General features: G+C 43.3%; 1 non-coding gene across 1 annotated transcript; it reads left to right on the top strand.

The window, feature by feature from the left end:
• Positions 1-17,920: 17,920 nt before the first annotated feature.
• Positions 17,921-18,024, top strand: LOC118652281. Its single transcript, XR_004966541.1, has one exon. It is a non-coding gene; the product is annotated as a U6 spliceosomal RNA (small nuclear RNA).
• Positions 18,025-23,829: the final 5,805 nt, after the last annotated feature.

Genomic DNA, 23,829 nt, shown 5'->3' with positions numbered 1-23,829 from the left:
CTCTGGGCCCTGAGAGTTCAGGAATGTGCTGGTGGCGCACCTTCCTTGGGTCCCAGAGCTCTAAGCGAGTGCCCTGAAGTCCCCTCTCATCAGCAGTGGCCTAAGAGCCAACTCAACTGACATTTCTCAGCCAGTGCACCAAATGTTGTGGCAGAATGCACGGGAAAATGATCAGCCGGCACTCTGAGGGAGGAAAATTTAACCTTTATTTCGCAGATCTGCTAGTCCAGGGGAATTACAGATCCAAAGCCTGAACTGAACTCATGGGGAGTCTCCTCCTGTAGTGGGCCCCTGAGGGTCCCCGCAGCTCCACCCAAGTCAGCTTTGGCAGGGCCCTGGGGTTAAGGATCTAAATAGACACTTTAGCTCTGCAGCTCTGCGCAAGTCAGTCAGAGTGGGGAAGTAAGACTACAGTTTTAATCAGATACTGAACTAGGTTGTAAGCTCCCCTCCCATGCCCCCCCACCCCCATTTTCCTTTTCACTAAAAGAGATCCTTGTGATTGGAATGGAGAAGAGTATGAGAGACAGAAGTTGAGGATGGAGAAGGCTTCCTGATTTACTGTAAGTATTTTATTTATTTATTTTTAAATATGTTTTTATTGATTTCAGTGAGGAAGGGAGAGGGAGAGAGAGAGATAGAAACATCAATGGTGAGAGAAATCACTGATCAGCTGCCTCCTGCACACCCCCACCAGGGACTGAAGCTGCAACCCAGGCATGTGACAAGACCTCCTGGCTCATAGGTCAATGCTTAACCACTAAGCCACACTGTCTGTACCAAACTGCATTTTTAAAAATGTTTTTTTAATTGATTTTTTATTGTCTAAAGTTTTATATATGTCTCCCTTTTCCCCAATTGACCGCCCCCCCGCCCCCCAGACATTCTCACCCCAGGCAAGCCCCCGCCGCCCCAGTGTCTGTGTCCATTGATTATGCTAATATGCATGCTTACAAGGCCTTTGGTTGCTCTCTAGCCTCCCCTCCCCTACCATTTGTCTCTGGATCTATTCTTGTTCAAATTATGTTGATCATTATATCCCACATATGAGTGAGATCATGTGATATTTATCTTTCTCTAATTGGCTTATTCCACTTAGCATAATGCTCTCCAGTTCCATCCATGCTGTTGCAAATGGTAAAAGTTCCTTCTCATAGAATTCCATTGTGTAGAACTACTACAGTTTTTTTAATCCACTCATCTGCTGGTGGGCACTTAGATTGTTTCCAAATCTTAGCTATTGTTAATTGTGCTGCTATGAACATAGGGATACATATATCCTTTCTGATTGATGTTTCTGTTTTCTTGGGATATATTCCTAGCAGTGGGACCACTGGGTCAAATGGGAGTTCCATTTTTAACTTTTTGAGGAAATTTTATACTGTCTTCCACAGTGGCTGCACCAGTCTGCTTTCCCACCAGCAGTGAAGGAGGTTTCCTTTTTCTCCACATCTTTGCCAGCACTTATTTTTTGTTGATTTGTTGATGATTTGTCATTCTGACAGGTATGAGATGATATCTCATTGTTGTTTTGATTTGCAACTCTCAGATAATTAGCTACTTTGAGCATGTTTTCATATGTCTCTCGGCCTTCTGTATGTCCTCTTTCTAAAAGTGTCTATTTAGATCCTTTGCTCATTTTTTAAAATTTATTTATTTTTTATTGCTTAAAGTATTACAAAGGGTATTACATATGTGTCCTTTTTTTCCCCTCACCCTTGACAGTCCCCTAGCCTCCCCTACCCCCCAGTGTCTTATGTCCATTGGTTATGCTTATATGCATGCAAACACGTCCTTCGGTTGATCTCTTACCCTGCCCCCCTACCCTCCCTGGCCTTCCCGCTGCAGTTTGACAATCTGTTTGAGGCAGCTCTGCCTCTGTATCTATTATTGTTCAAAAGTTTATAATGGTCTCTATTATCCATGAATGAGTGAGATCATGTGGTATTTTTCCTTCATTAACTGGCTTATTTCACTTAGCATAATGCTCTCCAGCTCCATCCATGCCATTGCAAATGGTAGGAGTTCCTTCCTTTTTACAGCAGCATAGTATTCCATTGTGTAGATGTACCACAGTTTTGTGTTGTTTATTTATTTATTTATTTTTTCGAATTAAAGAGTCACATTTATTGCAATCCGGGACTATGAGGGGCCATTCTGCTTTCCCAAATCTCATAGTGACAAGATGGCTGCAACGCCAGATTTATATAGGCAAAGATCACAAAGGTATTGATTACATCTCAAGGTTTGGAATGAGGTACCTGGTTTGCAAAAAAGCAGTTTACAGAAGCAGAAGCAGCATGTTATCTAAAGTACAATTTTGGGACTCTGGATCACTGAATTGATAGAAACACATTATCTAGGGCCCTCGTGTCTGGAATGAGGAACCTGGTCAGACTTAAGCATGTTATCTAAATTACAGTTTTTGTTTTGGGTCTCCGGAATACTAAGTCAACAGGGACACGTTAATTGGAGCCTTCTGGCCTTGGAATAATTGTGCTGTCCTTCCCAGGTAAAGGAAAATGTGCTTTCTAAGACCAGTATGGCCGAAACCAGTTTGGCTCAGTGGATAGAGCGTCGGCCTGCGGACTGAAAGGTCCCAGGTTCGATTCCGATCAAGGGCATGTACCTGGGTTGCGGGCATATCCCCAGTAGGAGATGTGCAGGAGGCAGCTGATCGATGTTTCTCTCTCATCGATGTTTCTAACTCTCTATCTCTCTCCCTTCCTCTCTGTAAAAAATCAATAAAATATATTTAAAAAAATAAAAATAAAAATAAGACCAGTATCATCACAACCAATGGGATATTCACAATTTATATAATTCAGAAAATCAAAATAACTTTTCTATTATTTTAGTGAACAAATAAGTACAGAAACCAAACAGCAGGGTTAAAGTTACACTATATTGCTACCATACTTCATTCCCCACTGGTTTTATGTACATGAGTCAAATCATGGACTCATCTTTACTAATTAGGGGATTGTACTGCCCCCTAACTACAAGTAGTTTGACCAAATTAATTTTTCTAAGCTGCCTGCTCTCCTGTTCCCTTGACATCTAGCCCCACTTGGCCCTGGACTTTCTCACTGGCTAGTAAAAATGTTCTTACAGTTACCAAGTCCCCTAGTGCCACTGTCCCCATCAGTACTGTCCTCACTGAAGCCCAGTTCCCCTCCTACAGGCGTCGAGCCTCCTCCTGGCCTGGATGGAGCCCAGGCTAGGGATCTCAGGGATGAGGCCACTGGCTGCCGGGATCAAGGCCGTTTCCTGGTGCAGGAGCTGGGAGTGGTGTAGCCAGGTCTGGATGCCATCAGCAGGGCGGCAATGTATAGTCCTTTCCAAGTTGGGCTGAGCCCTTGGGCAGTGAACTTCTTTACCCACACCGAGTCCCCAGGCTGAAAAGGATGTACAGGGTCCGAGGTTGGCACTGGCAGGGCGTCTCGCACAAGCTTATGGGTGGCTCTCTGGGTATACTGCAGAGCCTGCAAGGACTTGAGCAAGGAATGGTTATGACTTTTAGCTTTTAATTCCTCCCCTAACTTTGGGTAGGATAGGGAGAGGTTTACCAAACACGATTTCAAAAGGAAAGAACCCCTCCCGGTTGGGGGTACACCTGGCCTGTAAGTAGGCAAAGGGCAGGAGGTTGGTCCAGTTTTCACCAGTTTCTGGGATAAATTTAGTTAAAGTCCTTTTAGAGTCCTGTTCATACCTGCCCTGAATTTGTGGCCGGTATGCACAATGGAGTTTCCAATTTATACCCCTAAGACTTGAGCTATATACTTTGAGATACCTTGGCTACAAAGGCAGGACTGTTATCTGATCCTATGACTGCTGATAGCCCCAATCTAGGTATAATCTCCTGGAGTAATTTCTTAACTACTATGGAGGTAGTCTCTGTCCTAGTGGGGTATGCTTCTACCCAACCCAAGAAGGTGTCTACAAAAACTAGCAGGTACTTGTATCCTGATGCTGGTGGCTTGATTTCTGTAAAATCTACTTCTCAATGTTCTCCTGGGGAGTTTCCCTGGGCCCGAATTCCCAGGGGCCCCCTCTACCTTGCATTTACCTGTGACCTGACTCACAAAAGTTCAGAAGTCTTGGTGACACCTATGTGGGTAGCCTGGTGTAACTGGGCAACTAAAGTCTGACCTAGAGCCTCTGGGACCAACAGTCTGCCATCTGGTAGAGTCCACCAATCATTTGGTCCTCTGGTAGCTTGCTTCTATTCTGCCAATTCCTCCTCTTACAAAGGCCCAACTGGTTTTTGGGCGGCTTCCTTGGCAGCTTGGTACTGGGTGACCCTGGTGTTTGACATCCATCTCTCCAGAGCACCTTGAAGGAGGGCTTCTACAGCATGGGGTATTGTCAGGGCTAGTTCCTGGCCCAGAGTCAACTTATCTGCCTCCTTTACCAGCAATGCTGTGGTGGCCACCCTGCAGCCACAGGGTCTAATCTCTTAGACAGGCCACAGGTCTCTTCCAGGGACCTAGAGTCTGGGTGAGAACCCCTTTGGCAATGCCCCTTACCTCACACACGTAGAGGTGGAAGGGCTTCCTGACATCTGGCAAGGCTAGGGCAGGTGCTGAGACGAGAGCCTTCTTTAGCTCCTCAAAGGCCCATTGCTCCACTTCGGTCCAGTTTAATGGCTGCAGCTCCCCAGCACTTGAGCACAGAGGTTCAGCAATCTCTGCGAACCCCAGTATCCACAGGCGGCAGTATCCAACTGCCTCCAAGAATTTCCTAATCTGCTTCTTGGTTGTTAGGCCTGGGGATCCTTAAGATTGCCTCTATTCAACGGAGGGAGGGCATCCATCTGCCTTTGCTAATGTCGTACCCCAGGTATGTGACATCAGAGGAGCACAACTGTGCCTTCTTGGCTGACACCTGGTAGCCTAATGTGTGTAAGGTGCCTAACAGACCCTCGGTGGCTTGTTGGTAATTTTCCTCAGTATCTGCTGCAAGCAGATCATCTATATACTGGAGTAGGGTACATTCTGGATGCTCCTGTCTAAGGGCAAGTAGGTCCGAGCTCAAGGCTTCATCAAAAAGGGTGGGAGAGTTTTTGAAACCTTGAGGCTGTCTAGTTCAGGTTAATTGTCCTGAGAATCCACCCTCTGGGTCATTCCACTCTAATGCAAAGATAGCAATTCCTTTCTTTGCTTCTAAAGTCAGGGGATATTGCCTTATCTGAGCTGGAGTGGCAATTAGACTACTACAGGAGCTTGATGACTTGCTAACCTCAGGGAGTTGTTTTCTGCCCAAACCATGGGAAGGAGACATTGTAATTTCCCCAAGTAAGCAGAGTCACCTTGGCCCTTTCCTGCAAGAGATATTCATCTGAGAGAGGACAGGTTAGAAGAATGCGGGCAGGGGAGGATGGGTCCTGGCTTGGGTACCTTGGATCCACAGTGAAGTGTGCTCCATCCCCCTCGAAGGGTATGGTGGCTTGTAATTTCTGTAAGAGATCACGTCCAAGTAAGGGACACAGGCAAACTGGCATGACCAGAAACGAATGTGTTACCATGTTCTTTCCAAGGTCCACAGTCCTCTTTGATGTCCAAGGAAAAAGGCAGTTTTTCCGGTGGCTTCTTGGACTGATATCTCCATAGATGTTACAGGTCCCATTGACTCTGTCAAGACTGAATAGGCTGCTCCAGAACACACCAGGAAACTAACTGGGGGGCCTATTTATAAAAATTATTATTCTGGCTCTAAGGGGTTCAAGGAAAAGGAGTCCTGGCCCTATTAGTCACCTTCCCTGAGTGTAAATCCTTCAGAGCCTGGGTTTTCCCTTCAGCCTTCCTCTTTCCTTTGTTAACCTACCAGGATATTCTCTCTTCCAGTGCCCCTACTTCCTACAATAGGCACACTAATTCCTTCCTAATTTGCTGCCAGTCTTTTCTTAAGCCCTGTTTCTCCTCCGGGGTGTCCCTATTGTTAAAGTCTTTCTGGGCTACCTCTACCAGCTGTGACCAATTCATTCCTTCTACTGCCTTTTAAGCCCCCCGAAACCCCCAACAGAACACGGTGAAAAGTGTCCAAGGAGGCCTTGTCCCCAGGGGTTCTTGGGTCTTATTGGGGCGCAGGGAGGCACAAGGAGGCACAGGGAAATTTCCCTCTTTGCTGCTGTAACAGCAGCCGCCCACTCAAAATAACCCCTCGGGGGATGAGAGGCAACTACAACCTGGGTGAGCAGAGGGTGCTGGAGATGGGAGCCTGATAGGTGGAAGCTGCGCAGGTCCCCAGGTGACCAGTGGAGGTGCTCCTGCCACGGGGGAAAGGCATTTTCATCTGGCAGCCCTTTTCTCTCTGTTCCCGCTGGGAAAAGTTCTTGCCTCCAGCCAGCGACAGTGGCATGGTGGGGGCCAGTGGCCCTTACGCTGCCAAGGGGAAACATGCCCTGCATATTACAAAGCACTCCTGTGGCAGTGGGTTGGGTACCAGGCCCCTGCCATCGTACCCGTCCCCTGTGACAGAGCAGCAATCAGGCCTCTCCCAAGAGAGTGTACTGGAAGGGGATATCAGCCCCTCCTCTGCTAGCAGCAACAGATACCGAACCCTTTCAGTACATTTGACCAGCTTCATTCCTGGCCACTTTTACAGATTCAGGGTCCATTGTCTTCCTTTAACCAGCAAGCCAAATGACACCGGCCTGTATTATTTCCTATTGTGAGTTAGAGGAAGACAATTCCTACAGAGGGGAGGAAAATGACTCTAAGTCGGCCTGGAAAAGAAGGCAGAGGATGACCAAGGGTGCAGGGAAATTTTACTAAAAGCCTGGAGGGTCTCCTGAAAGATCCTCAATTCAGCCCAGGCAGAGGGCAGGGCCCATAAATTCTCTCTGCCCTGAGGAGCTGTGAGCCCGCCCCTGAATGTCCCAATCAGACTAGAAAAGCCACAAATACCTTTAAATTTATCCCGGAATTCCAAAATTTCAACCCAACACAGCAAAAATCACAGAGCAAATCAAAGTCCCTAGTACACAAACATAGACAGAAATTTTTACTAGTTAGGCGGACCGATTCCACCTCTGACAGAGAGCAAGTGCCCTTGGGAAAAGAACCAGCAGCCGTTTTGGGCATTTTGCTATCAGTCAGAGCACTCAGCCCTAAATCAAACGTGTTTTTTTTGTTTTTGCTTTCTCACAGACTTCCACACTTACATGAAGAGATAAATTATACCCAGGCAGCTATGCAAACATCAAATAAACATCTGTACTTACACCCTTTCAGTGAACAAGTACTTTTACAGTCTTGGGATCTTGAGCAGATAACAGGAACACTGCCCAAGTCCCCTGATGGGGGCCGACAAGAACAGATGTGGGAGCCTTTGGCTGGGGGGTATAAAGTCTCCATTCTTCCTCCCTTGGCACTGCTAAGGACAAGATCATTGGGGAAGTCTCTTCACCTAGGCAAAGCTATGCTGAGCCATCTGGGCAAAAGTGGTTTCTGCTTCCATTTTGGCTAAAAGGCCTCTGCCCATTAGAGGGACCAGGCCAACTGGCAAATACAGGAATTCATGAGCCACCTGGTGGCCGCCTAACTGATATCGGCAGGGGCGGCAGAACAGTCTGCAGCTGTGGTCCCGGTAGCTCCAATAATGGTGACTTTCTGTCCTGAGAGGGGAGCTACCTTCTGAGTAACTACCGAGTGCTCTGCCCCTGTATCAACCATAAAGTTCATAGTCTGGCCCCTGATTTTCATTTTGACCATCAGCTCATGGGGGCCCAGTTCAAAAGAGCCCAGTCTGTCCTAGTCAGAGTCAGCTGTTGCCAGTCCGAGGAGGTCTGCCACAGGGGGCTCTGGCCAATAGCACCTGGGTGGTTTGGATGGCCTTGCCAGTTTCTTCTGGCCTGCTCCTGCCCTGCCTGCCTCTTTACTCCTGCTACTAAACCTTACTCTGTTTTTTCTTACACACGCAGAACCGGACCCAAGGCGGTAAGGTTTTGAGCAATTTTAAAATTCCTTAACATACATCCTAAGACAGTCGAGTTTGAGGAGGAGCTATTACCCATGTTGCAGGGAGGGACTGGGTTACCTCCTCCTTAAAAATACCCGAATAAAAGAACTAATCAAAACAAGGCTTATTTTCTAACTTCATTTGTCCTTGGGTGTGGAAAACAAACTACACTAATCAGATTGACATAAACTATTTAACCTCTGTTTAGGGAGGCAAATGCAAAGCATTTACTCCCAAGTGACCTTGGTTTAGGGAAGATAGGATTTCTGCTCAGTTTCCCTATTTTACTTGTCCCAGCTTACTGGCCTATCATCCATTCAACTTTCTTTCAACATTTCTCTTTTCCTTCTCATCACATACACAACCATCACAAATTTCACACTTTCAAATTAGCCTTCAAGCCTTCTTTCTATGTCCTTCAAAAATGCACAACCATGCCTCAGACCTTCCATTAAGTATTTCTCTTTACCTTCCTCCATCACACCAAAGCCATACTTTCCAGTTAGTTAGAACTCTTAGCCTTAATTTTTAGGTGGCATGTAAATTGTTAACATTCCTCAGATTAGCAATACATTCATATTTTTTAAGAGACACAAATAGAAATTTCACTAGCTAAACAATTTTAAACAACAAAGACACATATTTAAACAATAAAGACAGATAACATTCCCCATTAAAAACTTTGAATCACCACAGAAACTCAGGAGATGTTTAGAAGGTTTTTTTTAAAGAAAACAAAACAGAAACAAATACTTTTACACCTGCATGTGCCACATTTACACCACAAAATACCAACAAATCAGTTTCAATTGTGCAGAGATACAGAATCCATTCACACAATCCCTGACCCATTTTGACAAAGACAAAGACAACAAAGAACAAAGACAAAACAAACCAGACAAATGCAATCTAAGGTTGCCCAGACCATGACCCCCAGACACCTTCGAGTCCAGGCGGTCGGACTCCGAGGTTCCGCTGCGTCCAGCCCTCTTTTGAGTCCACCATCAGTGACCGGTCCCAGGACTTACCTCTAGAGGATTTTCAAGTGACTCTGATGAAAATTTTTTAGGTCACGAGCCGACATCCCCTGTCCACTAGCCGGATCCGAAGGGGAGTTCTCTGGGGCCCTGGAACTTCTCAAGGTGCACACCCCCTAGAGTCCCCTCAGGCTCGGCAAACGGTCCAAGGGAGGTTCGGCCTCCCTTTGCTTCTGAAACAGCACCCCTAAGGGGCTGCATCTCGATGGAGCCTCCAAATGTTGTAATGTACCCCATGAATCACAGAAGGACGCCTCAAGAAGTCGAATTGAAGAGTCACATTTATTGCAATCCGGGACTATAAGGGGCCATTTTGCTTTCCCAAATCTCATAGTGACAAGATGGCTTGGATCATTTATCTTCCTTTTGTATGAGTTCTCTGTAAATTTTGGAGATTAAACCCTTATCTGAAATATCATTGGCAAATATGTTATCCCATGCAGTGGGCCTTTTTGTTGTTGTTTTGTTGTTTTTTGGGGGGTTATTTTTTGATGGTTTCCTTTGCTCTGAAGAAGCTTTTTATTTTGATGTAGTCCCATTTGTTTATTTTCTCCTTAGTCTCCATTGCCCTAGGAGCTGTGTCTGTAAGGTATTGCTACGACATATGTCTGCTATTTTGTTGCCTATGGAGTCTTTAGGATTTTTATCGTTTCCCAGCTTACATATAAGTCCTTTAGTCATTTTGAGTTTTTTTTTTTGTATATGATGTAAGTTGGTGATCTAGTTTGTTTTTTTAAAAAATTTCTTTATTGGTTAAGGTATTACAAATGTGTCCTCATCCCCCCCATTAACCCCAACCTCCCCCCCCAGCCCCCACTCATGTTCTCATCCCCCTGTTGTCCATGTCCATTGGTTTGGCTTATATGTATGCATACAAGTCCTTGTGGTTGACCTCTTCCCCTTACCGCCACCCTCCCCTACTGTCCCTGTGGGGATTGATAGTCTGATCGCTGTTTCCCTGTCTTTGGATCTGTCCCTGTTCATCAGTCTATGTAGTTCTCTATATCCCACAAATGAGTGAGATCATGTGGTATTTATCTTTCTCTGACTGGCTAATTTCACTTAGCATAATGCTCTCCAGTTCCATCCATGCTGTTGCAAATGGCAAGAGTTCCTTCTTCTTTTTACTGCAGCGTAGTATTCCATTCTGTAGATGTACCACAATTTTTTAATCCACTCATCTGCTGACGGACACTTAGGCTGTTTCCAAATCTTAGCTATGGTGAATTGTGCTGCTATGAACATAGGGGTGCATATAACCTTTCTGATTCGTGTTTCTGGTTTCTTCAGATATATTCCTAGAAATGGGATCACTGGGTCAAATGGGAGTTCAATTTTTAGTTTTTTGAGGAAACTCCATACTGTTCTCCACAGTGGCTGCACCAGTCTGCATTCCCACCAGCAGTGCAGAAAGGTTCCTTTTTCTCCACATCCTCTCCAACACTTGTTGTTTGTTGATTTGTTGATGATAGCCATTCTGACAGGTGTGAGATGGTACCACATTGTTGTTTTGATTTGCATCTCTCATATAATTAGTGACTTTTTTAAATTAAATCTTTATTGTTCAGATTATTACATTTGTTCCTCTTTTTCGCCCCCATTTCTCCCCTCCTCCCAGTTCCCACCCCACCCTCCGCCCTCACTTCCCACCCACTGTCCTCATCCATGGGTGCACGATTTTTGTTCAGTCTCTTCCCGCATCTCCTACACCCCTTCCCCCCCCCCCCTCAAGAATAGTCAGTCCATTCCCTTCCTATGTCCTGATTCTATTATAATCACCAGTTCATTCTGTACATCAGATTATTTATTCACTTGATTCTTAGATTCACTTGTTGATAGATGCATATTTGTTGTTCATAATTAGTATCTTTACCTTTTTCTTCCTCTTCCTCTTCTTAAAGGATACCTTTCAACATTTCATATAATACTGGTTTGGTGGTGATGAACTCCTTTAGCTTTTTCTTATCTGTGAAGCTCTTTATCTGACCTTCAATTCTGAGTGTTAGCTTTGCTGGATACAGTAATCTTGGTTGTAGTTTATTGGTATTCATCACTTTGAATATTTCTTGCCACTCCCTTCTGGCCTGCAAAGTTTCTGTTGAGAAATCAGCTGACAGTCGTATGGGTATTCCCTTGTAGGTCACTGAGTTTCTTTCTCTTGCTGCTTTTAAGATTCTCTCTTTGTCTTTTGCTCTTGGCATTTTAATTATGATGTGTCTTGGTGTGGTCCTCTTTGGATTCCTTTTGTTTGGGGTTCTCTGTGTTTCCTGGACCTGTAAGTCTATTTCTTTCACCAAGTGGGGGAAGTTTTCTGTCATTATTTCTTCAAATAGGTTTTCAATATCTTGCTCTCTCTCATCTTCTGGCACCCCTATAATTCTGATGTTGGTACGCTTGAAGCTGTCCCAGAGGCTCCTTACACTATCTTCGTATTTTCGGATTCTTTTTTCATTTTGCTTTTCCGATTGGGTGTTTTTTGCTTCTTCATATTTCAAATCTTTGCCTTGATTCTTGCGCTCCTCTGGTCTGCTGTTGGGTGTCTGTATAGTATTCGTTATTTCAGTCAGTGTATGCTTAATTTCTAGTTGATTCTTTATCATAACATCGAGGGTCTCATTAGATTTCTTGAGGATCTCACTACATTTATCGGCGGCTTCTAGACAGTTCTTAAGAGACCTTAAAAGTGTGGTTCTGAACTCAATATCCTCCATTGACAGTTTGGTCCTGTTTCTTTGTCTCCGCATTTTTTATGCTTTCTTGGTGCACCCCCTAGTGGTCTTTGTGTGCAGTCTTGTTGTAGTTAAGCCTTGATTGTTGTCGGCAATACCAGGGGTCGAGAGCCAGTTGTTAAACATTTATTGGCACAACACTGACCACAGTGGTGGTGGTGGGCTTGTCAGAATGTGTTATATTATGCAGATGAAAATCTATTTAAACAGATTTGATATAGATATTTTCAAAGATGAAAGAATTGTCCCTGCCAACTATTTTAGTTGATTCATATCTTCACTAATTGTCATTGCAAAGTTTTCAGTGCCCATATAATATGTCATGCCCTGTCTCTGTCCCCTCCCTTTGTAGCCTTTGTTACCTTAAGGACTCTAGTTTTCCATTTATATGTTTAAGTACCAACATTACCAGCTTAAAAATGTAAGCTTTTAACATTGCTCTCTCTGTTCCATATCCTTCAGATGAAAAGTGGAGTTGGGTTGCAGCAGAGGAGAAGAATTCAGAAGGGGAATATTGGAGTAATGACTGCAGTGGGAGAAGAGGGAACCTATTTCTCGGCCACAGGCACTGGCGCCCTGGACCACGGGACTGGCAGCTTCTCTGGGTGGCTGCAGCCTGGGACCTTGGGGCGGGTGGCTTGTCCGTCTCCTGGGCTGCAGCCAGCTGCAGGCGCTGGCACCTGGACTGCAAGTGGGCGGCTTCTCCATGTCCCCTGGGATGCAGTGTGGGTGGCTTTTCTGGCTGACTGCGGCCTGAGATCACGGGCAGGGGGCTTCTTTGTCTCCTAGGCTGAAGCCCGCCTCAGGTGCTGGGGCCAGGCTTCTCAGTCTCCTCAAGGACATGGGGAGGGCAGATGTGGTGCAGGCGGCTTCTCCAGTTGGCTGTGGCCTGAGATCATGGGGCAGGCAGCTTCTTTGTCTCCCAGGCCGCAGTCAGACTCAAACACTGGAGCCGGACTTCTCTGTCTCCCCTGACTTCTGTGCCTCCCACAGGCCTGGAGTGGCCAGAGCCAGGATGCTTGCATGGTAGCCGTGGCTGCGATGCAAGTATCCCGGCACTAGCCTCTGCCATCTTTGTTGGGTTAATTTGCATATCACTCCTGATTGGCTGGTGGGCGTGGCTTGTGGGCATCACAAAAGGATGGTTAATTTGCATGTTTCTCTTTTATTATATAGGATCCTTCTACTTACTCTACTTACTCTGTTGCTTTCTTTATAATTCTTTAAGTTGTATTGTTAAATAATTTATTACCAGTTTTTCTTGTATGTGTGTGTGTGTGTGTTTTAGGTAGGCCTGTAGTGCTATGAAGTTCCTTCTCAAGACTGCTTTCACTGTGTCCCAGAGATTTTGGATTGTTGTGTGCTCATTTTCATTTGTTTCCAGAATGTTTTTTATTTCTTTTTTGATCTCTTTGGTAATCCATTCATTGTTTAATAGTATGCTATTTAGCCTCCATGTTGTTGTTTTTTTGTTTTTGAGCATATTAATTGTAGCTGATTTCTAATTTCATGCCATTTTAATCCGAGAAGATGCTTGATATGATTTCAATCTTCTTGAATTTTAGAGACTTAGCTTATGTCATAACATGTCGTCTATCTTTGTGAATGACCCATGTGCACTTGAGAAGAATGTATATTCCGTTTCTTTAGGGTGAAATGTTCTGAAGACATCTGATCTAGTGTGTTATTTAGGATTGCTGTTTCCTTGTTGATTTTTTTTGTCTAGAAGGTTTATCCAGTGATGTCAATGGGGTATAAAAGTCCCCTACTATGATCGTATTGCTGTTGATCTCTCCCTTGATATCCCCCAGGCCCTTTTTTATATTTGGATGCCCCTATACTGGGTGCACATATGTTTATCAGAATTATAGCCTCTTATTGTATCGATCCCTTTAGAATTATGAAGTGGCCTTCTTTATTACTTGTTATAGCCTTCACTTTGAGGTCTATTTGGTCAGATATAAGTATTACTACTCCAGCTTCATTTTTCATTTCTATTTGCTTGAAAATTTTTTTTCCATCTCTTCACTTTCAGTCTGTGTGAGTTCTTTGTTCTGGGGTGGGTCTCTTATAGCCAGCATATATATGGGTCATGTTTTCTTATCCATCCAGCTACCCTATGTCTTTTGATTGGAGCATTTAATCCATTCACATTTAAGTTTATTATTGATAGGTACTTGCTTGTTGGCATTTTATTCTTTATGCCTCTTTCCCTTCCTCCCTTTCTATTTCTACTTTTTACAGCAGTCCCTTTAAGATTTCTTGCATTGCTGGTTTGGTGGTAATAAACTCTCTTAGCCTTTTTTTTTTTTTTTGTCTGCAAAGCTCCTGGTTGCACCTTCAATTTTGAATGAAAGCCTTGCTGGATAGAGTATTCTTGGATTCAGTCCCTTGCTTTTCATCATTTTGTATACTTTATGCCATTCCATTCTGGTCTGATGTGTTTCTGTTGAGAAATCAGTTGATAGTCTAATGGGAGATCCCTTGTGGGTAACCTTCTGTCTCTCTCTCTTGCAACCTTTAAGATTCTTTCTTTGGCTTTTACTTTTGCCAGTTTAATTATGATGTGTCTTGGTGTAGGTCTTTTTGGGTTCATCTTGAGTGTGACTCTCTGTGCTTCCTGGACTTGTGTGACTTTTTTCTTCCCAAAGCCAGAGAAGTTTTCTGTCATTATTTCTTCAAATAGGTTTTCTATTCCTTGCTCAGCTTCCTCTTCTTCTGGTACCCCTATTATGTGGATGTTGTTTCATTTCATGTTGTCCTAAAGTTCCCTTAGACTCTCCTCTTGTTGTTTAATTTTTTCCCCAGTTGCTGCTCTGCTTGGGTGGTTTTTCTACCTTGTCTTCTAACTTGTTGATTCTGTCCTCAGCTTCTTCTAGTCCACTGTTGAAATCTTCCATGATGTTCTTTATTGCAACTATGTTATTCCTCATTTCCTCTTGATTTTTATTCATATTGGTGTATTTCTCATTCAGCCCATTATAATTCTCTTTGAGTTGCTTGTAATTCTCATTCAGATGCCTGAGCATCCTTATAACCATTACTTTGAATTCTTTATCTGACAACTTACTTGTCCCCATTTCATTTAGTTCCTTTTCTGGTGATTCTTTCTTATCTTTCATTTGGGGGTTGTTTTTTTGTCTCCCCATTTTGCTGTTTCTTTGTAATTGTTTCTATGTTTTAGATCAAACTGCTGTGCCACCCAGATTTTTTGGATTGTTCTTATGTAGTAGATGTTTTGTGGGACCCAATGGTGCAGTCTCTCAGGTCTCCTGGGCTAGGTGTTCTAGGAAGTTCCCCTACTTGTGATAATTGGGGTATCCTGTTGTGGTTGGGTCTTAAAGTTATTGTCCTATTCGTGGATGGAGTCTCCTCTCTGAGTGTCTGATTATGTGGCTCGTTCCCAACCATGTCATGCCAGCGGTGTGGAGATGCTGACAGAACAGCACAAAATACAACAAGACAAAACATGACACAGATGAACAGAACAAGAATTTACACAAGACCCCATATCCCCACAAAAGTGACCACCAGAGAAAAGAGAATTGGGAAAGAGAAGAGAGAGCAAGAATGATAGAAAAAAAGAAATAAAAAACATGTGGAGAAAATACAAAACAAACAAACAAATAAACCAAAAATCACAAACAAACAAACAAAAACACGCAGAAAGGAGGGGTTGCAGAATCTGTAGATGCAGAGATTAACTAAAGAAAATAAGAATAAAGAATTAGAGGAATAGGGGAAGAATCATGGTTTAGAATAAAGGAAGAAGAAATGAAATGAGAAGACAAGAAAAAAATTTAAAAGGAGAATAGAGGATAGAGCAGGTAGGCCTAAATTTAGAAAGTGAAACCAGTTAAGAAATTAGAAGAAGAATAAAAGAGAAAGAGAGGAGAGATAAAATGTATTTAAAAATTGAGTAGTAAAAAAAAAAGAGAGAAAGGGAAATTGAGTAGGAGCAGGGAAGAGGAAAATTAGATATATGAACAAAACAACAGAGGCTAAAATAATAAAGCAGATCAATTTTAAAAAGGGGGGAAGAAAAAAGAAAGAGAAATACTAAAAAGGAGAAAGAAGAAAAACTGGAGTAAAAAGAGAAGAGAGGAAGAAAAAGTGCAAAAAAAGAAAGAGTGAAGTGTTCATTTCAGCAGAGTTTTAATGCCCCATGGGAGCAGGTTTAGGACCCCATTCTTCTGCTCTGTCTGCCAATTCTGGGTTCCTGTTAGGTACTCAGGTTCTAACCACTACCAGGCACTGTCTTTTGGCTTTTAGCAACCTGCTTGAAGTTCTAAGAGACCCACTGATGTACTGCTTGTGTCTGTCCCCACAGGTCTTGGCTGCAAGCAGGAGGGACCAATCTCCCCTCTAGAGTAGGTTTGTTAGCTGCCTGGGGTCCACGGCTGATTCAGAACACTTCCCCTAAATCCTTGTGTCCCGCCTCTCCCCACCTTTGCCTGTCAGCCAGCTGTCAATCTTAATCACTCAAGAGTCTGTTTCTGACAGGGCTTTGGTGGGGGGGGGAGTTGGGGGGAGGTTGGTGCTGTGGTGCTGTTTCACTTTCAGGGAATAAGATGGGGTATTTTTCCAGTCCCAGAGAAACTCCTCCACAAGTGGCCCAAAATATTACTCTGCCCTTGAATGGACAGAGATCCTTGTATAGAGAACAATGGGGTCAGCTGGGACCCTGGAGTTTTTATCAGCGTGTTTCCTAGAATAGTGGGGCAAATGGCCCCTCCTTTACTCCAGTCACTGAGGGCTCCTTGAGATTTTTCTTACCTACATTTTTCTGTAAAGCTCAAAATGTAGGGTGTGGTAAGCTATATTATCTGGGGCGGTTTTTGTTTTCCTTTATCTGCTCTCTGGGTGTTGGCAGCAGGTAGCTCCTCCCAGGAAAAATGGCTGTTTCAGAAGAGTATAAATGACCCAACGCAGAATTCCTGGCTATTGCTTTTCCAAGTCTTCCTGCCCTGCTTCCCACCAACATCTGTCCTCAGGCATCTCAAGTCTGTGCCTCCCTCCCTGTGCCAATGCTTCAAATGAAAACTCCTGTGCTCTGGGTTTAGAGATTTTTAATAAAGCAATCAAAACTGTGGATCTCTCTCCTATTGGCTCTGATCTGCCCAGTCAATTCTGCTGCTGCCAGCAGTCCTGCTACCTTTCGAAGCTGCTTGGAAGATAGGGGGTGCTGTGGGTCACGCTGCTGCAGGCCAGTTAGCACCACCGGTTTGGTTGCACCAAAGCCCCCGAAGGTGTGTGGAGCCCTGCCTGTGCTCCCAGAACAGCTCATCCTCCTCTCCCAGCTTCCCTGCTCTCTCGACCTCGCCCTTCCTACTGGTCTCCAGGTGTTTTCTGTTCTTCCTTATTATAAGTCATCTCCTTAGCTGGACCACAGTTGGTAATTACAGGTGAATGTTCTCCAATGTAGTTGTATTTCCAGCCTGGCCCTGGGATGAGGTGCCCCATAGGCCTGCCTATTCATCTGCCATTTTCGCTTCTCACCTTGACTACTTTCTAACATTATGATTTCAGGTGCCCAGGAATGCTGTATGTGTATTGTAATTCCATTTATTTTCCCATAAGATTTTGATACTTAATGCTTTCCCCCACTCATTGCTCTGAAAGTTCCCATTGCTCTGATCTTAAAACAGCTCCTCATCTGCCACCACGAAGCCTTCCCTGCTCCTAGACAGCCAACATATGACCCCCGGTCACGAGGTAGTCTTTGGAGCCAACATATCTGATTAATTGTGAGATCATGACCAAGTTTCTTAAAATTTTTCAGAGTCCTGGTATCCCCATTAACAAAGCAGGGATTCATATATGTATTGTAGTGTCATGAAGATCAAATGAGACCATGTATGTAAAGTTTCTGGCATGTGGTAGCTGTTTGTTGAATAAATAAACATTTCATTCTAGGAGACATTTTGAAGAGCTGGGCTTACCAAATATCCAAAGAGTGAATTAAACATCCTAGAAGGGAGGATAAAGCCAGTCATCTGTCTGTGAGTTCTCAGTCTAGTGAATCAAATTATGAATGTCAAATTTAGGGGGAGAAATAGATTTTTACAGATGGTTAACACCACCATAGCTGTGCAGTCTTAGGAATTCTGAACAGAAAATTTAAAAAATGCATTTATGATGATTCCTATGATTAAGTCATAGTTATGACCAGTATCCCATGAATATTGAATTGCTTTTTACAAAAGTATTTAGTTAAAAAAATTGGAACAATACAGAGATTAGCATGGTCCCTGCACAAGGATGTCATGCAAATTCATGAAGCATTCTGTAGGAGATGCAGGAGTCCGCCCATTGTCTTCACTAGCAGAGAAGTTCAAACAAGGATCCCAGAAGGCTGGTGATCCTTGGACCCACGGCAGGGCCTGAGTTATGCACTGATTGTCTAGACAATGGGGGCTGAAGCTATTTCCTGACCAAATAGTCTCAGAATAAATCCTCCTAATATATACTGACCTTTATGATAGCCTGTCTATTACTGCAATTACCTGCCTGACTACGGGTTTTATGTTTAACCAAAGTTGAATAAAAGGCTGGTGAGGCCTGGGCACCGGTGGAGGTCCTTCCCCTTGAGTTGGACTTGCCGGCCTGGCCCCGCAGTAGTTCCAAATTATCTCTTGTCTCTTCTCTTTCATTTGTGTGTGGCTCCTCTTCCAGATCCTGAACCCTGAACCACGCGGGACGTGGGGGGAAACACACATACAACAGCATTCCATATTTTTTTTAAAGTATTTAGATATATTAAATTGCACATGCTGAAAACACTGAAAATAATGTGAGGACTTTGAATGGAATTTCCAACATCGTAACTGCCAGTTGTGGATTAATACTGAGCCACTTAAAGGCCTGACAAGTGTTTGTTTGGCAAGGGTAGAGCCATGTATTGTAGAGGATCTCTGAAATTCAGATACAGGGGTAATCCTAGTTTTCCTTTAATGCTATTATACAAAGAGAAGAAACATAGGATTTACAGATTATACTGGAAATAATACAGAAGATGACTTTGAACTTAACATCCATAGTATTATGTTACCACTTCACCACTTTTTGAAGGTTTATTTTTACATTCATTGCATAATTAGTTGAATTGCTCAAAGTTAAGCCCTCTCCTTTTTCAAGAAAGCACATGCACAAACAACACACACACATACACATGTGCACACACATGCAAACACTTGCACACAAACACATACAAACACATGCACACACACAAACAGACACATGCACACACAGGCATACACACAGATACACATGATGGCCTCACCCCCATCTGGAATCAACAGTGAGAGTCACTCAAATGGGCAGCTCCTACAGCCTGTCCTGTGAGGCAACACTCTGTTTGGTCAGTTCAAACACCCAGAAGAATTTGTCACTGCACAGCTTTCAGAATGTCAGGAAATCAAGACTAGGAGTGAAGAGATGGCTGTGTGATTTCAATGTCTTCCTGAGAGAAGCCACTCCTCACACCATGAGGAATGCTCCTGGGAATCTGCTCTCTCACTTCCAGGAAACTATCGATTGGGCATTGTCTCAAGTACCAAGTGGGCCAAGTGAGGATAGACCAGGATAGACTAAGGACAGATGCTAGCGGGTGAGGGCGAGGGGCTCAGCCCTGAAATTTCCAGGCAAGGATGGATGTTCATTTGCAGTGAAGTCATTCCATATGTAAGTTTCATTAAAAAAAAAAAGCACAACTTGCAAAACCCTGATGTCGGGGGTTTCATCTGTGTGAAAAAAAAGTCCTTGTCTGTGCAGCTGGAAACACAGTTCACATTTGAGGCACAGATCCGGGCCAGGCCTGGGCAGCAAGGCAACCATCTGTGTGGAGAAGCACAGTCACCATAATCTCTAAATGCCCAGGACCCCACAGTGGTGTAGCACTCAGCAAGGTCGGACAGGACTGGATGCCAGCCAGCAGCTCCCTGGAACACTTCTGTGAAGACTGAGAAGAGAACGAACAAAAAAGACGATGGAGAGACCACACACACAGAAGAAAATACCGACAGGATGTTTTTTGTGGAGCAACATGACAACAAGAAGTTCAAAGTTACACATTGCAAAGCCAGGGTTTGAGTGCTCAGAGGGACCAAACTGATTCAGGGCTCAGTTGGATTTGGGAGTTCAGATGAAGGCGGCTGTGGAAAGTATAAGTGAAGCACAGAGGGGACAGCCCTGGAGGGCAGCCTGTTTGGTTTAAACACAGGTCTGTGGGCTTGAAAACATTATTTTAAAATAGTACCCTAAAATTAGGTTCAGACAACTATAATTTCACTTTCAAAATATAGAAAGCAGAATTAAATTTTTATTGTATTCTAAATAACAAAAAATCCCTAACTGCTTCTATTGACCTGCTAAGTCATTCTCATGTGAAAAACAGAAAAATGATTGTGTGACTGTGGGGACCCTGTCTAGAGTGCATCAGTGTTCAAGGTGAGATCCTACTCAGGGTGTTCAAGGCTAATTTGCTATAAGCAGGTGCAAAAGAAAGGACGCAGCAAGCTATTCACTGCACAGGCGTGGCTTTCTGTATTTGGCACGAAACCTCTTTTGTTTAAGTTTGTTTATGCTTGCATATAAGTTACCACTGACCACAACGCAGCCCCGTACAAAATACCAGGTGCGGGCGCGCATGTACAGTGCGATTGAAACTTCGTGGCCCATGCGCAGAAGTCGGTATTTTGTGGAAGAGCCACACTCAAGGGGCCAAAGAGCCACATGTGGCTCGCGAGCTGCAGTTTGCCGACCACTGGCCTAGAGGAATATTAATTTCAAAATTTAATATTCCATGTATGCTTGTCTTCACAGCCTTTCTTTGTGAAAGTGGTCTAGCTGAATGGTAAATTAATGAAATTTGTGACTTAGCACAGTGTATATTTTGGTTGCTTGAGAATGTTAGATTTTGTGATGATGACAGGGCACCCTTCATCATGTTTTCTCAAACACAGACCTACATTTGGCAAAGCACCAGGATGGTGGAAACCTGGAGGGGACCCCAGGCTAGGATGACAAAAGCTCTGTTTATTTGTGATTCACAGGCTGGAGCAGAAACCCTCAAACGATTTCTGTATGAATAGTCCAGGGAATTTGTTAAAAAATACATTCCATACTCACTTATCCCAAAGATTCTGAGTCTAAATGTCTGTGATGGCTCCAAGCACAGGCATTTTGGTTCTTATTATAGAAATTTTAAAACATTTACAAAAGTAAAAAGATTAGTATAATGAACATCCATGTACCCATCACTCGGTTTAAACTCATGGCCTGTGTTGTTTTATCTACAACCCTTGCCCTCTATGCCCCTATTATTCTGAAGCAAATCCCAGACATCATTTTTTCTGTAAATAGTTCAGTATTGAACTCCAAAAGATAAAGACACTTAAAAACAAACAAACAATTAAGGGCACTAGATTAGAAAGGAAGAAGTAAATTTATCTCTTTGTGGATGGCACAATCTTATACATAGAAAACCTGAAAAAAATACATATGCTCAAAACTCTGAGATGTAAGTTTGTTAAGTGAAGTAAAAGGATACAAGAGCAACACAAAATCAACTGTATTTTTATTCATTGGCTCAATAACCCTTCTGCTGCTAGGAAGTGTGGGGAGGTATTTTGAAGTCAGATTCAGCCCTATTTACGTCTCCTCAGCATTGTCACAAAAAGGGAAGCCAGCACCTTGGTTTTCCTGAAAAATGATGACCTCCCCTATTACAGCGTTCCTGAATGGAGGAACCCAATAATTCTTTTTTTAATTTAAATTCTTTATTGGCCGAAACCGGTTTGGCTCTGTGGATAGAGCGTCGGCCTGCGGACTGAAAGGTCCCAGGTTCGATTCCGGTCAAGGGCATGTACCTGGGTTGCGGGCACATCCCCAGTGGGAGATGTGCAGGAGGCAGCTGATCGATGTTTCTCTCTCATCGATGTTTCTAACTCTCTATCTCTCTCCCTTCCTCTCTGTAAAAAATCAATAAAATATATTTAAAAATAAATAAATAAATAAATAAATAAATAAATTCTTTATTGTTTAAAATATTACACATGTCTCCTTCCCCCTCTCCCCCATTGACCTCTCCCTGGCCGTTTCTACCCCCCAGCACATGTGCTCATCCCCCTACTGTCTGTGTCCATAGATTACGCTTATACTAGTAAAAAGCTTCTCTCTTTTTTTTTTTTTTATCCTCACCCAAGGATATGTTTCCATTGCTTTTTAGAGAGAGTGGAAGACAGAGGGAAAGACAGAGAGAAATACTTATTTGAGAGAAACACATCGATTGATTGCCTCCTGCATTAGCCCGGTCTAGGACTCAGGCCGGAGAGGAGCCTGCAACCAAGGTACCTGCCCTTCACCGGAATCAAATCTGGGACCCTTCAGTCTGCAGGCCGGCACTCTATCCACTGAATCAAACCAGCTAGGGCCCGATAGTTTTTAAACTCCAATACTGTGATCAATATCGATTCTTACTTAGTACATTAATTATACAAAGCATCTTAGCTAATCAAATTTTTCTCTGAAAACAGCTAAAATGATTCAAGTCAACAATATCTTTCACTTTGTATGTATATAAACACTCCATTCATGTTGCTGAATTAAATTTTGTTCCTACTAAAATTAAATTAAAAAGAGAGGAAAGCAAGATGCAGTGTGTGCAATCATTGAGGCAGAAAAGAAATCCCTCTATAAAAATTGTTCCAAGAAAGAGTGAACACAGACTAAAAGCTAGAGGACACTCTGAACTAAAATCAAGTCTGGAGTCAGGAGATGTGGGCAAATGTCAGTCAATTGGTGGGAAGTGTTCTCAGGGCTTAAAGAATCAGGAAATGCAGTAGAAATATGTTTAAAATGGTAGCTGCATTTAAAATTTTTGCTTACTTGTATTTTCTGTTGCTGTTGTGATCAGAAAATGTCAACAACAATTAACTCTTGTTTTAAGAAATTGGAGCCCGGCTGGTGTGGCTCAGTGGTTGAGCGTCAATCCATGAACCAGGAAGTCACCCTTTGATCTCTATGGGAACACATGCTAGGGTCCCCAGCAGGAGGGTGTGCGAGGCAACTGATCAATGATTCTCTCTCATCATTGATGTTTCTATATCTCTCCCTCTCCCTTCCTCTCTCTGAAATCAATAAAAACATAAAGATATTTAAAAAAAAGAATTTGAAAATGGACATATGAAGGGAACTGGGGATTCAGGCTAGAGGGGCCACAGGGTCCTGGTCCTGGTAACTCTAGACTCCATCATTGTTATCCTATGCCTTCTGAGTATGTTCACAGATTGTGGTGGCAGAAAAGGGTTGGGAAATTGCAAAGCCGCTTGTGTGGAACTGCTTATGTTTAATTGTGTCAAAATATATATATAAATGAAGCCACTTTAAAATGGAACCAGAACCCTGGCCAGTGTTGCTCAGTGGTTGGAGTATTGTTCTAAAGGGTTGAGGGTTCGATTCCCAGTCAAGGGCACATACATAGGCTGTGGGTTCAATCCCTGGTCAGGGCGCTTGTGTGAGGCAATCAATCCATATTTCTCTCACACATCTATGTTTCTCCCTCTGTCTCTGGAATAAATTTTTTAAAAATGTCTTCAGGTGAGGATTAAAAAAAAAGAGGATCTCCCATCTTAGAGGAACTGCCTTGCCTATCTTATGCCTCAAACCTTTGTAATGTCAGAACAAGGAAAAGTAACCTTCGGACTGGGCCTAGGTCAACTTTGTGTCCCAAAGAACTATTTGCAGAGATAATAAGAAAGCTGATATTATGGCTACTGGACTGATGACTACCAGACTGAAAATTAAAAACATTGTTTAAAATTGGCATCACTATGTTTAGAATTAGCATCACTATGTTGCTATCTGCACCAATAACAATGCCTTGCTTCTATGGATGTAACTGTTCCCACACCTTACTTTTATCTCCTAATCAAATGCTATTTGGGCTTCTGCCTGAATCAGTTGGTCCCCAATAACTTAAAAAAACAAAAACAAAACTCAAGTAAATGCTTGTTGCCTCTCACTTTGAAGGGTCTTTCATTTTTAGGTTAGCAATGGTTTGTTTACGTGAACAAGTTTAGTGGCTCAACTATGGTTGTGAG

The sequence above is a fragment of the Myotis myotis genome, unplaced genomic scaffold (genome assembly GCF_014108235.1).
Source record: "Myotis myotis isolate mMyoMyo1 unplaced genomic scaffold, mMyoMyo1.p scaffold_m19_p_3, whole genome shotgun sequence".
NCBI lineage: Eukaryota > Metazoa > Chordata > Mammalia > Chiroptera > Vespertilionidae > Myotis > Myotis myotis.
The sequence above is the reverse complement of the archived record's forward strand: the minus strand, read 5'-3'. Positions and strand labels throughout refer to the sequence as shown.